This window comes from Dendropsophus ebraccatus, chromosome 1 (assembly GCF_027789765.1).
Source record: "Dendropsophus ebraccatus isolate aDenEbr1 chromosome 1, aDenEbr1.pat, whole genome shotgun sequence".
In the NCBI taxonomy this organism is placed as follows: Eukaryota; Metazoa; Chordata; class Amphibia; order Anura; family Hylidae; genus Dendropsophus; species Dendropsophus ebraccatus.
Genome location: NC_091454.1, coordinates 195,218,028 through 195,230,821, shown reverse-complemented (window position 1 = coordinate 195,230,821; position 12,794 = coordinate 195,218,028). Strand labels below are relative to the sequence as shown.

The 12,794-nt window shown below is 43.6% G+C and overlaps 1 long non-coding RNA gene across 2 annotated transcripts in view; it reads left to right on the top strand.

Moving 5' to 3' along the window:
* LOC138783398 (uncharacterized) overlaps window positions 1-12,794 on the top strand; it is a 172,122-nt gene that overhangs the window by 81,539 nt on the left and 77,789 nt on the right. For both annotated transcript variants that reach the window (XR_011361683.1, XR_011361691.1), the window contains exons 3-4: window positions 5,444-5,671; window positions 7,338-7,434. This is a non-coding gene — a long non-coding RNA (uncharacterized lncRNA). The remainder of the gene's footprint in view (window positions 1-5,443; window positions 5,672-7,337; window positions 7,435-12,794) is intronic.

Below are 12,794 nucleotides of genomic sequence, written 5' to 3'. Positions count from 1 at the left end.
TACGCAAATGAATGCAAATAACGATATTTTTCGAACATATTCGAACTTGCAACTTCATAATTCACGCTTTGCGCCCAATAATCTGTACGTGTAAACTGAAACGTACACTTCTACTGTTTGTTCGTTATTTGTTCATGAATGTTCGGCGAACACAAATACAAACCAATAACGATATTTTTTTTATGTTCGTGTTCGGGATCCATCCCAACCAGACTTCTCCTTTAATACTAGAAGTGATTCCTTGGCACATTCTCCAAGGGCCTGAATAAGACTCAATGTGGCAGATTACACTTTCAGCTCAGGACTATTGCTACAAGAATTATATTCGTAGAGAAAATGTTTCCAGAACCGTAAGCAAATAAAATGCCCGTCTCTCTCCGCATCAATAAATAAGCACAGTGAACAGTTCAGCATATAGTCTAATGGAAAATTACAAGATAGTAGTAGAGCTTTTTCTATATTTCTGAAATGTATGGAACATATTTCAGTTCTTCACAGTCTCCTTCCCCAATTACACTCACCAGCGTTGTTGTCATGGATTTTCTGCTTGTGCTGCTGTTTCTTCCCTATTTTTCCCCAGCATTTCTGCCGGAGTAAATAAGTTCCAGGCTGATTATAAAGGGAGTTTTAGGCTACATTAAAAAGCATGAAGGGCGCTCATTTATTTTCCTATAGGAAGTATATATATTCTACCGTTATTTATTTATTCGTTTTTTTTTTGTTTTTTTTTTACACCTGCTCCTCTTTTAATTCAGACTATTTTCCCAGTTGCCGGCTTCGCATGACTGCCGATGAAAGGACGAAAAAGCACAACTTGATTTATGAACTTTTAATGGAAAATCCCCATGGGTTATGTATAAATCTTATTTATAGCCGGGGAAAGGATGTAATAGACTTGCAATATATTTTCAAACCTTGGGACTACAGAGACACTGTCCTGGTTAATCCATTAAAAACACAAAGCAGCTCATGATGACTTCTAACCAGGACTCGGTTAACCCATTGTTACCCATGTTTATCGTATAGCACAGGCATATAGGTGAAAAGCAGATGTATATTATAGGGAGAATGCTTACTTTACACCTATAACCAGGAGAGAGATGACTTTATCGAGACCCATCTTATCATGGACACATCAGTCACCTAAACAATACATCAAGTTACTGTTTACTGATTACTGTTACCAGGTTACTATGTGTGTAAAGACCGAAGCATGTGAGACATGGATATACTGTACTATCTATCTATCTATCTATCTATCTATCTATCTATCTATCTATCTATCATCTATCTATCTATCTATCTATCTATCTATCTATCTATCATCTATTACCTATCTATCTATCTATCTATCTATCTATCTATCTATCTATCTATCTATCATCTATCTATCTATCTATCTATCTATCTATCTATCTATCACCTATCTATCTCTATCTATCTATCTATCTATCTATCTATCTATCTATCACCTATCTATCTCTCTATCTATCTATCTCCTATCTATCTATCTATCTATCTATCTATCTATCTATCTGCTATCTATCTATCTATCTATCTATCTATCTATCTATCTATCTATCATCTATCTCCTATCTATCTATCTATCTATCTCCTATCTATCTATCTATCTATCTATCTATCTATCTATCTATCTGCTATCTATCTATCTATCTATCTATCTATCTATCTATCAATTTCCTATCTATCTATCTATCTATCTATCTCCTATCTATCTATCTATCTATCTATCTATCTATCTATCTATCTGCTATCTATCTATCTATCTATCTATCTGCTATCTATCTATCTATCTATCTATCTATCTATCTATCAATTTCCTATCTATCTATCTATCTATCTATCTATCTATCTATCTATCTATCTCCTATCTATCTATCTATCTATCTATCTATCTATCTATCTATCTATCTATGGATCTTTCAATCTCTTATCTATCTATCTATCTATCTATCTATCTATCTATCTATCTATTTTTGCTATTGCAAATGTACCAGAGTCATTAGCTCCAAAACACTGGCTTACATGACTTCATTATGAGTTTTATATACATTTTCCAACATCTGCCAACTGAGTCACAGAAAACCCGTCACAGCTTAAAGGGAACCATTCACCCCGTGGCCCCGGCAGAAACTGACATACAGTGACATAAAGGTCAATATACTTACCACATCGCTCCCAGTCCCGTCCCGGATCCCGTTGTTGACACGGAGAAATCGCAGATTCTTCTTCTCGCGGCCATTATGGTAATGAGCGCCGCCGGGTCCGAAGTCCAGCCTTCTCCCCGCCTTCGACACTTGATTGACGCCGGGTCTTCTTCCTCCTCGTCTTCTTTCTTCTCGCCGGATCCCGCGCAGGCGCCGTGACAGTCGTTTTCGGCCCATGCACAGTTCATAATTGAAGCTGCTCCGCAGCCTCACCGTTTACTGCGCGTGCGCCGATTGTCTCGAGCACGTATCCTGTTTACCGCGCAGGCGCAGAAGAGATGACGAGGCCCTCGCAACGGCGCCTGCGCGGGAATTCGTCAGAAGACTGAAGACGTCAATCAAGTTCCAGGAGGCGTGGATGGGCGGCGACGAGAAGAGGACCGCATGAATAAGTTGGACTCGTCCGTCGTTTCCTTTGGACGTTGGACTTATCTCAGCTCATTACCATAATGGGTGCGAGAAGAAGAATCAGCGATTTCTCTGTGTCAACAACGGGATCCGGGACGGGACCGGGAAGTATATTGACCTTTATGTCACTGTATGACAGTTTCTGCCGGGGGCCACGGGGTGAATGGTTCCCTTTAAGATGTAATACCATGTTGCAAATGTGTGCCAGGAATCTGAAGGAAGATTTTGGCTTGGTTTAAATGTTACTTTTTATTATGTTTATGGGACAGGATACCCTTTTATAACTATGCAAGGCAATGTTGCTACTGGCAGTCCCGTATACCGCTCGCTTTAGAAGCGAACTATGTAATTGCCAGAGTTTAAAAAGAGTATCCGGCTGCATGAGTGACATTAGAGGTCTTTAAGCCAACTAATAGTTGGTCAGTGTAAGGCCATGTTCATAGAATTTTGTAGGCATTAAATGGCCGTTTGTTTATGAGGGCCGTCAATAATGATCGTGATCATTATTAACGGCTGTCGTGATCAAAGAACGGGCGATTTTTACCTAAAAATTATCTTGTGGAAATATAGCCTTAAAGTTAACATTTGTGCATAAAAGGTAAAAAAATGGGACCATTAGTTTATCAAATAGCTTGAGCCACTGTCATATATATCTGCTCTATTTGAAGACAGTTTCATCTTAGGGTATGTTCACACTGAGTAAAAGTGTTGGTATTTCACAGCGGAGCCCCCACTGCCCCACCCCCACTGCCTCAGTGTGTCAATGAGATGCCGCATGGGCCTCTGCTCTCCATTCAAAGAGTTGACATGTCAATTCTTTGAGCGGAGGCAGGTGGGATTCTATGGCGGGGGCTTTGCCACAGAATTCTGCCGCTTTTACTAAGTGTGAACATACCCTTAGGGTCCTTTTACACATGTAGGTAAACCCCTTGAAGCGTAACTGTCATTTTAAATAGCATTTTTCAGAATTCAATAAATATCAATAGTTCAAGCTATTTTGAGACACTGTAATAGGTTTTATTAAGCAAAAGCGTTCCCTTCTGTACTCAAAAAACTGTTTGCTGCCTCCATCCTCACTTTAGAAGAAGCAAGATTTCTGTGTCCATTATGCCCTATGGAGAGGGGAGGGGTCGAGTGGCATGAGTGAGCACGGAGAGGAGATAAGGCAGCCCTGCAAAACACTACATCCTGCAATCTTACCTCACCAAGTTTCCAGATAAGCACTGACCTTTCTGACCTGTGAATGCAGTGTTTTATGTGCCCAGACAGTCTCAAAACTGTACAGCTGCTTGTCTTCTCTTCCTGCTCACTCATCCCCCCCATAGGTTATAATGGACTCAGCAAACCATCTTCACTTTGCTCATCTTTAATGAAGACAGCTTTGCCTGATAATGAGCAGATGAAAAGTAAGAGGGAGGCTGCAAAACAGCTTTTTCTTTTTGAGTACAGAGAGGCTTTTTTGCCTAATAAAACCTGTTATAGAGTTTCTTAAAATTGCTTGTACTTTCAGCAATAAAAATTTAAATGACAGCTACACTTTAAAGTGCCCCTGTCGTTATAACTTTCAAAATGTAAATCAACAGTAGAAGTGAAATAAAGCAAGTTTGCAATATACATTTATTATTTTTCTCTATTTATCATGCTGTAAAACAAAGCTGTACTTACCAGAAATCCAGGTCCCGTCTCCAGAAGGCAGATTTTCTGCTGATTGAAAGAAACAGACTAAACCCAGGAATTCCGGCCAGTACAAAGAGTCACGGCTCAATATGTCCATCCATCACATGACTGCCTTCTCTCTGTGAGCGCTCAGATAGCCTGGGATACACAGGACTTCCTGTTTTTTGACCGTTTCCTGTTGTGTGAAAAAAAAAGAGTCAGAAAAAAGGAAGTGTTTCCCATGATAACTAAAAAATAAGTAATGAATGTATATAGCAAACTTGCTTTATATCACATCTACTGTTGATTTAGATTTTAAAAGTTATAATGACAGTGACACTTTAAGCATTCTTTTAGGGAACTACAAGCCATGATTTTTAATTTTTTTACGATATGTGTTTAGACGAAAGGATAAATCACACTGAATTTTTACTTTAATAATTTTTCATTGCAATATAAGACAATATAGAAAAAAATAGAAGAGATTGTGGATGAAATAGGTGACACGTGTTTTGTAAATGTTTGATGTTTATTATTATTATTATTATTTTTTTATGTTTATATTTTAGAAAAATACCTGCAAATAATATTTCATAAAACATTCAATAATATTTACAAAAGTAAATATTTCCACACTGACTGATATACAACACATAACACAGGTACATGATGTAAGACCTCTGTCTCCCTGTGCATCTGTGTGTCTGTACACTTCTTCATTGCGTTAGCGGTATGCTTCTTCGTCACGGGTCCTTTTGTTAGGTGCTATCAATCTCCGCTGATATTTACAAATGGACCTACAAGAAATGATCTCTCCCCAGAGAAGTACATGCAATACCCTCTACAAATATGTTCCGTCCTTATTATAGATTTTTATGTGATCTTAATTTTCATCAAGACTCTTTATCTCTATCTTTCTCGGCAGCTCATCTGCCCCTAAATCTCCCACACTGGAGAATCAAGCTGTTGTCTCCACTTTAATTTATTGCAACCAAGAGGCTAAGAAGCTACATAATTAAAACAAAGATTTCCGATTACACATCAGGTGTGAGGCTGAGCGCTCTGATTTCTTTCTTTATTTTTAGATGTAGATTTCCTGCTTGCCTGCTCCCTGTTTGACTTTTTATGTTTCATGTTTTCTTGCTGTATAGAGTACTGACAGCTGCCAGTCACCTGCACTCACCCGCTGCCACCCTCTCTGTCCCTGACCAAAATAGTCACTGAATCTCCGGGGAACATCTAAAAAGTACTGTGATGAAGCCTGACAGTGTGACAACTTCAGAACTGCAGGACTGTTCTTTGAAAACCTACGTCAAACTTTGAGGATACACCGCACCGGCAGAGATGCTTCAGTGATGCTGAATATGTGAAGACGATGGGTACGTCAGTGGTGTAAAAGAACGGTTTAACACAGAACTGCTCTATAAATGCTACTGTATGTCCGCCTTCAACTATAAATGCTATGCCCACCTTTGCAGTTCCTCTTTGATTGCTTCAGTGCATACCTAATAACACTAACACTAACAACACTAAAAATATACTTGATTTAGTCTTAAAGGGGTACTCCAAAGGAAAAAAAAACTGGATTCAGAAAGTAATACAGGTTTGTAATTTCTATTTAAAAATCTCAATCATTCCAGTACATATTAGCTGCTGTATGCCCTGCAGGAAGTGGTGTATTCTTTCCAGTCTGACATGATAAACAAAACACAGTAATCACTGAACTCAAGGAGATCAGTGAAAAATTCCAATGAAGTACTCAATCAAGAGTCTCCACTGATGCCCCCAAAATTTAAATATGCAAAACAAGAGTCCGTGGAGCCTCGGTTGCGAGTCTCAAAACACGGGAATAGCCAGATATCCCTAGCCTGTTGCCACGGGATGCCTCCATGATGGGGAGAGCACCACACCACTCTGTTAGATAGCCCCTTAAGTCCCACTGGGTTGTGAGCATTGGAACATAAATAGGGAAAAAACAGGATGGCCCCTTTTGTGTCAAAGTCTAACTCAAGGTGCAAGAGTCCTGCTCCACACTGATTAGGGGCAAATACCCCGAAACGGCTGTCTGTGCATGGAAGCCTGCCTTGGAAAGCCATTGTCATGTTGCAATACTCGCACCTTGAGTTAGACGTTGACAAAAAGGGGCCACCCTGGTGTTTCCCTATTTATGTTCCAATGCTCGAAACCAAGTGGGACTTAAGGGGCTATCTAACAGGGTGGTATGGTGCTCTCCCCATTATGGAGGCACTAGGGATATCTGGCTAGTCCCATGTTTTGAGACTCGCAACCGAGGCTTCACAGACTCCTGTTTTACATATTCAGTCTCACATGATGCTCTCTGCTGCCATCTCTGTCCATGACAGGAACTGTCCAACTGGGAAATTGGCTGCCAGTGCGCACACCGTATAAAATATTGAACCATATAAAAATATAATTAAGTACAACCCTCAAAATAATAAGCATGCTCACTATTTACAACCTGCTTTTTTTTTAATCACCTGCCTCACACATTGTTTTATTGTCACTGAAAATTATGGCTGTATTCTGGTATTATTTTACTGTGTGTGAGCATAGCCTCAAATTAAAAAAAAAAAGAGAGAAAAAAAGTTTTTTTTTGGGCTGCAGAAAAAGTTGTGAGGAGAATTATTATTATTATTATTATTATTATTATTATTATTATTATTATTATTATTATTATTATTTTATATAGCACCAACATATTCAGACATTACAGAGATAGGCTAGGTTCACACTATGTAAAAATGACGGCTATCTTTCTTAATAACAGGCATCATCGGGCAAATAACATCCGTAATTTAAAAAATAATGGACGTAATTTGTGCAATGACACCTGTTGTTATGAAAAATAGACGTCATTTTAACATAGTGTGAACCCAGCCATGCACATGTACTTATCATGTTATCATGAGTTGACAATCTATAAAAACCCTAAAATCTCTAAAAACTTCCAAAAATTATGTGTAAAAATATGTATGTCTTTGACATGTAAATAGTGTTAGAGAAGTCCCTTGCTTTTCCTTACAGCCAGTTGTACTGCAGACCTCCAGGATAAAAGTGCAGGGAGGTCATAATCTGCACAGCAAAAACCATACAAGATCCTGCAAACATCTCCAGGGCAATGGTAAGATTAAAAGGCTTTATTCAGTTTTCACAGGAAAAAAAATATTAAAAATTAAAAGAACACATAAAACAATGGGGGAGATTTATCAAACTGGTGTAAAGTAGAATTGTCTTAGTTGCCCCTAGCAATCAATCAGATTCCACTTTTCATTTTCCAAAGAGTCAGTGAGGAATGAAAGGTGGAATCTGATTGGTTGCTAGGGGCAACTGAGCCAGTTTCACTTTACACCATGTTGGATAAATCTCCTTCATTATGTTTCTGCCCTTAGTCATGGTTAATATATTTGCATTCCCTCAAATATAATCCCTATAAAAAAAATAATAAAAAATAAAAAGTGCTTTATTGTGCATAAGGTACCCAAAACATAAAGCAAACACATACGGAGTGGCCATTTTTGGTACATCACTGTAAGTTATCAGTTGGTTCCCTTCCCTGCTGGTCATGAATTTCATGAATTGACTTCTCCCCCTCTTATTACACAGTATACTCCCTCTGCACAGTATACAGCAGGGGCGGATTAACTTTACCATAGGCCCTGGGCTGTTCACCAAGCCTGGGCCCCCCCACCCCAGGGCCGTCTTTCCCATTGAGCAGGGTAGGCGGCTGCCCGGGGGCCTATGACTCATGGTGGGCCCCAGTGGCAGTCGCCTGCCCTGCAGAAAGGGAAAGACTAGGGGCAGGCTGGGCCGGGGACATGTGCCCCCCGGGCCGGTCTTCCTCTCCATCAAGTGGTGCAGTAGTTGAGACTGAGAGAATAGCGCGGCCGTCAGCCGCGCTATTCCCTCAGTCTCTTCCGGGCCTCAGGGATCCCAGAGGAGCCGCAGACGAGCCGCGCGCAGGCACGTCTGCAGGCACCTACATCAGGTCCCCAGCGGTGACGTCACTTCCCTGACACGCCGCTGAGGACCTGAGAGCGGAGAGAGGAGCCGCCGTGCTGCAGCAGCAGGGAGAAGCTGCTGCAGACTGAAGATCCGGGCCGAGGAGTGGTGAGTTAAACTATTATTATTTTTTTTTAAACCCCTTCACATGTGGCCACACGGAGGGGGTCGTTGAGATGCACAGGGGGGGCTATTTTATATGGGAGGATGCACGGGGGGGGGGGGGCTATTCTTCATGGGAGGATGCACAGGGGGGGTATTCTATAAGGGGGGGGTTGCACAGGGGGGGCTATTTTATATGGGAGCTTGCACGGGGGGCTATTCAAGGGAGGATGCACAGGGGGGGCTATTCTATAAGGGGGGGTGCACAGGGGGGGGCTATTTTATATGGGAGGATGCACGGGGGGCTATTCATGGGAGGATGCACAGGGGGGGCTATTCTATAAGGGAGGGTGCACAGGGGGAGCTATTTTATATGGGAGGATGCACGGGGGGCTATTCATGGGAGAATGCACAGGGGGGCTATTCTATAAGGGGGGGATGCACAGGGGGGGTTATTCTACATAGGGGGATGCACAGGGGGGGCTATTCTATAAGGGGAGATATAAAGGGGGGCTATTCTACATAGGGGGGGGTGCATGGGGGGCTATTCTATATGGGGGATGCACAGGGGGGGCTATTCTATATGGGGGGATGCACAGGGGGCTATTCTATATGGGGGATGCACAGGGGGGGGTATTCTATATGGGGGATCTACAGGGGGGCTATTGCAGTGTCCCAGAACATGCAGAATACTACTCCTATTATGGCCATTTCTCTTGCTGTGTCAATGCCTGTTCTGGTAAGTGTTTGCACTGCAACTGCTGCTGGTTTTCCCCTAGTATTCTCTGGTAATGTGCATTCTCATGTGTATTCTCATGTATTCCTGTATATTATTACAGTGTACAGTGGTATGCAAGGCTGTTGATCACGTGACCTGTAACCATGGTTCCTCCAATGGCCGACTAGCTCTGGCCAGGAGCAACCATGTGACCTCCCACTTCCTCCTAACAAGTTAGTCTTCCCCCTGCTTCCAAGCAAGGAGGATGTGTGTCGTCCCTCTCCTGCCTCAGAGGAGTTGGGCTTCTTCTCTGCAGCCTCTTCGCCATAAGAAGAGTGACTGATTCTGCTGCTGTATTCAAGTCTTCGGCTGTATCTGCCTGCTCAAGTGACCGGATTCTTCTCTCTCATCTGGGTGTCATTCCGTTATCTCTCCTCATCGCTGCAAGGATTCACAGCAAGTATTATTCTCAAGCTAATCCACCCAGCAACGCTATTTCTCTCATACTCCTACTCCCATCATCCGGCACGTATTCTCACAGCCTATGCAGCACCACTCCTGCTTTATTTGTCAAAGCCTGCTATATACCCGGTTGCATCCGGACAGAACTGTTGCTACTAGTTACTTCATCTATAATAAAACCGCTGTTACTGAACCCTGGCATTGGTGTCCACTAACTGGTGCCCTGACTAAGTGCAGCGAAGAATCGCATGCCCATCATCACCCGCAGATTCCTCAGACCGGCCCTACAGCTGTGCTGCCCTCAGGCCTATACCGTGACAAGTATACACCCTGCAGCTGCCCCGGTCATTGCCCGCTCATAACACCAGCACTGCGGAAGTGGCCCCCAGGGGCCAGGGCATCGCATTTGGCGTCACGAACAGGATCTACCCGCCACGCGGTGTACCAGATCTACAGTTTAATATCGTCTCCAGAGACTGTGCTAAAATTGCCATGGGAGTTCTGATAACTGAGTCGCTGCACGGCCGGGACTGTACACAAAATGGCCGCTTCTTGCTGTTATTTCTACCTGCGCCATCCCTCAGTGACGAGGGGGTTAACTGCCATGCGGCCGAGAAGCGGGAATTGCTTGGCGCCATTGATAATGACTGTGTCTCTCCTGATTGGCCGGCCGCTTCCACTGACGTCACTGTTGCTGGGCAGATTCTGGAACCTGATCCTCCAGCCTGGCGCTCCTTCCCTTCCGGCTACAAGTTCCGGCCAGTGCGTAGCAAGATGGCGTCCTGCAGGGGGTGCGTACCTGCCTCTGCTGTACCAGTGCCACCGGATCCTCCCGCATCTGACACCAGTATCTCACCGGGACCTGGCCGATCCCGCTCCTCTGATTCTGCCTCCTCCGCAGCAGGGTCCACATCACCGGAGGTCGCTGCGATCGTAAGTGGACCGACGCCATTGTTTTCTGTCCCCGGCCCTAAGGGGAAGAACTCGGCCAAAGCCTCCATATCTCCGGGCTTGTGGCAGCCTCCCGGGCGTGAGTCGCCGCCCTTTCCACAACGGGTGTTCGGGTGTGAGCCAAAGATCCTGCCGCTGATAGAGGAGATTCAGCAGGCCCTCTCTGCCCTGCCGCCTGCCACTAAAGCTGCGACTGCCATGCCCACCATTGTTCCCGCAGCTCCCACTACAGCGGGGCAGTCCACAGCAGCTAACACTGCCGCTTCTACAGCCGTGGCTAAAGCTGCCTGCTCCACCACTACGGTTACCTATCATGTGGCCCCCATCATTTCTCCGGTCACCACGGTAACCCCTAGTGTTGTGGTCACTACTGCACCCAGCGATGCTGCTGCTCCGGGCCCTCCACGCTTCTATTATCCCTGGGAGAAGAAAAAGAAGAAGAAAAAGAAGAAGCCTACTCAGGGTCCTCCAGGACATTTCTGCTAAGTATCCATACAGAGATGAGTCCTAAACTGTTTTTGTTGTCTAACTGTTTTGTTCCAGTTCCTGCAACGTTCAAGGTTCGTGCCTGGTTCTCCTGACCAAGTTCCCTGTACTAACCAGCCATGAGCTGATGGACACTTACAATAACAAAAGGTTCTCTAGTGCCTGTCCCAGAGCCTTTTACATGGACGATGTTCTAATTGCCTAAAAGAGACTCTACCTAACAGAGACACTTAACCCATTCCTTCCTAATGCACTTTCCTGTGATTGTGTGTTCCACACAGGGTATTATTGCACTTATTTCATTATTGCACTTATTGTACTATTGCATTCCAGTGTTATCGGAGTCTTTTGTAGTTCCTCCTCTGAGTAAGCACAAGGTTACATAGATTGCCTCAGAGTAGAGTGCCTCTTTTGTAAAACAGTATATTCTCCAGTGTCTAAGTCAGATAGCTCCTCCTCTGAGTAAGAGAAGTCAGTATATATATATATATATACCTCAGAGAAAGTCCAGTTTATGTAGGAGTGTATTTTCTCATCCAGTCTCATTATTGTGTATTATTATCATATCTATAGCTGGAAAGATTTAGTTGAACCAGTTCGTATGCAGATTTTTCTCAGATTTTCATTCAGATTTTTCTCAGATTTTCATTCAGATTCATGTGAGCCAGTTCTCCTCAAGACCTCGCAGTATTTGTTGTCTTTTGTGTTTCCCTTCCTTTTGTTTCCAGTATTTGTTCACCTCTGTCTTGTCCCAACGCAGTAGTTATCACACATAGTCTTACCTAACATTCACACTGGTTCATACATATTGCACCTTGGATACCCTTTCGTGTGTTTGGCCTATTGAGTAATTGTGTTGTATGATTGACCGGTATGTAAGGGGCCCCCATGTATGTTTGCTTTTATTATTTTGTTCTATTCTCTTTCAGGTATCCAAGACACTACTCAGACACGCCAAGATAGTACACAGGTCTTCACGTTCTCCTCCAGTAGGGTAACACATTTAACAGAAAACCTACTGTCTAACTGGCTGGAATATTGAGGGTCCCCCGCCAGCAGTTAACTTGTCCTGGCTTACACGTCAGATGGTTCACGCACTAGCTACCTGGTCGCCAGAGTACGTTAGGCACCCCTAGGTGAAGTCCTGCCACTAGGGTTTCTCATCCTCTCTCTCTTCTCACCTGTGCCTTGGGCGTGGGAAACACACACCTCATCACACTCACTCTCATCATTCATTCCTGTTGTTTGATTGTCCAGTCTATTCATGTTTGCTGCCTTCTAGATTCGCCGAGGTCGGCTCAAACTTGCTAGGGAGGTATGCAGTGTCCCAGAACATGCAGAATACTACTCCTATTATGGCCATTTCTCTTGCTGTGTCAATGCCTGTTCTGGTAAGTGTTTGCACTGCAACTGCTGCTGGTTTTCCCCTAGTATTCTCTGGTAATGTGCATTCTCATGTGTATTCTCATGTATTCCTGTATATTATTACAGTGTACAGTGGTATGCAAGGCTGTTGATCACGTGACCTGTAACCATGGTTCCTCCAATGGCCGACTAGCTCTGGCCAGGAGCAACCATGTGACCTCCCACTTCCTCCTAACAAGTTAGTCTTCCCCCTGCTTCCAAGCAAGGAGGATGTGTGTCGTCCCTCTCCTGCCTCAGAGGAGTTGGGCTTCTTCTCTGCAGCCTCTTCGCCATAAGAAGAGTGACTGATTCTGCTGCTGTATTCAAGTCTTCGGCTGTATCTGCCTGCTCAAGTGACC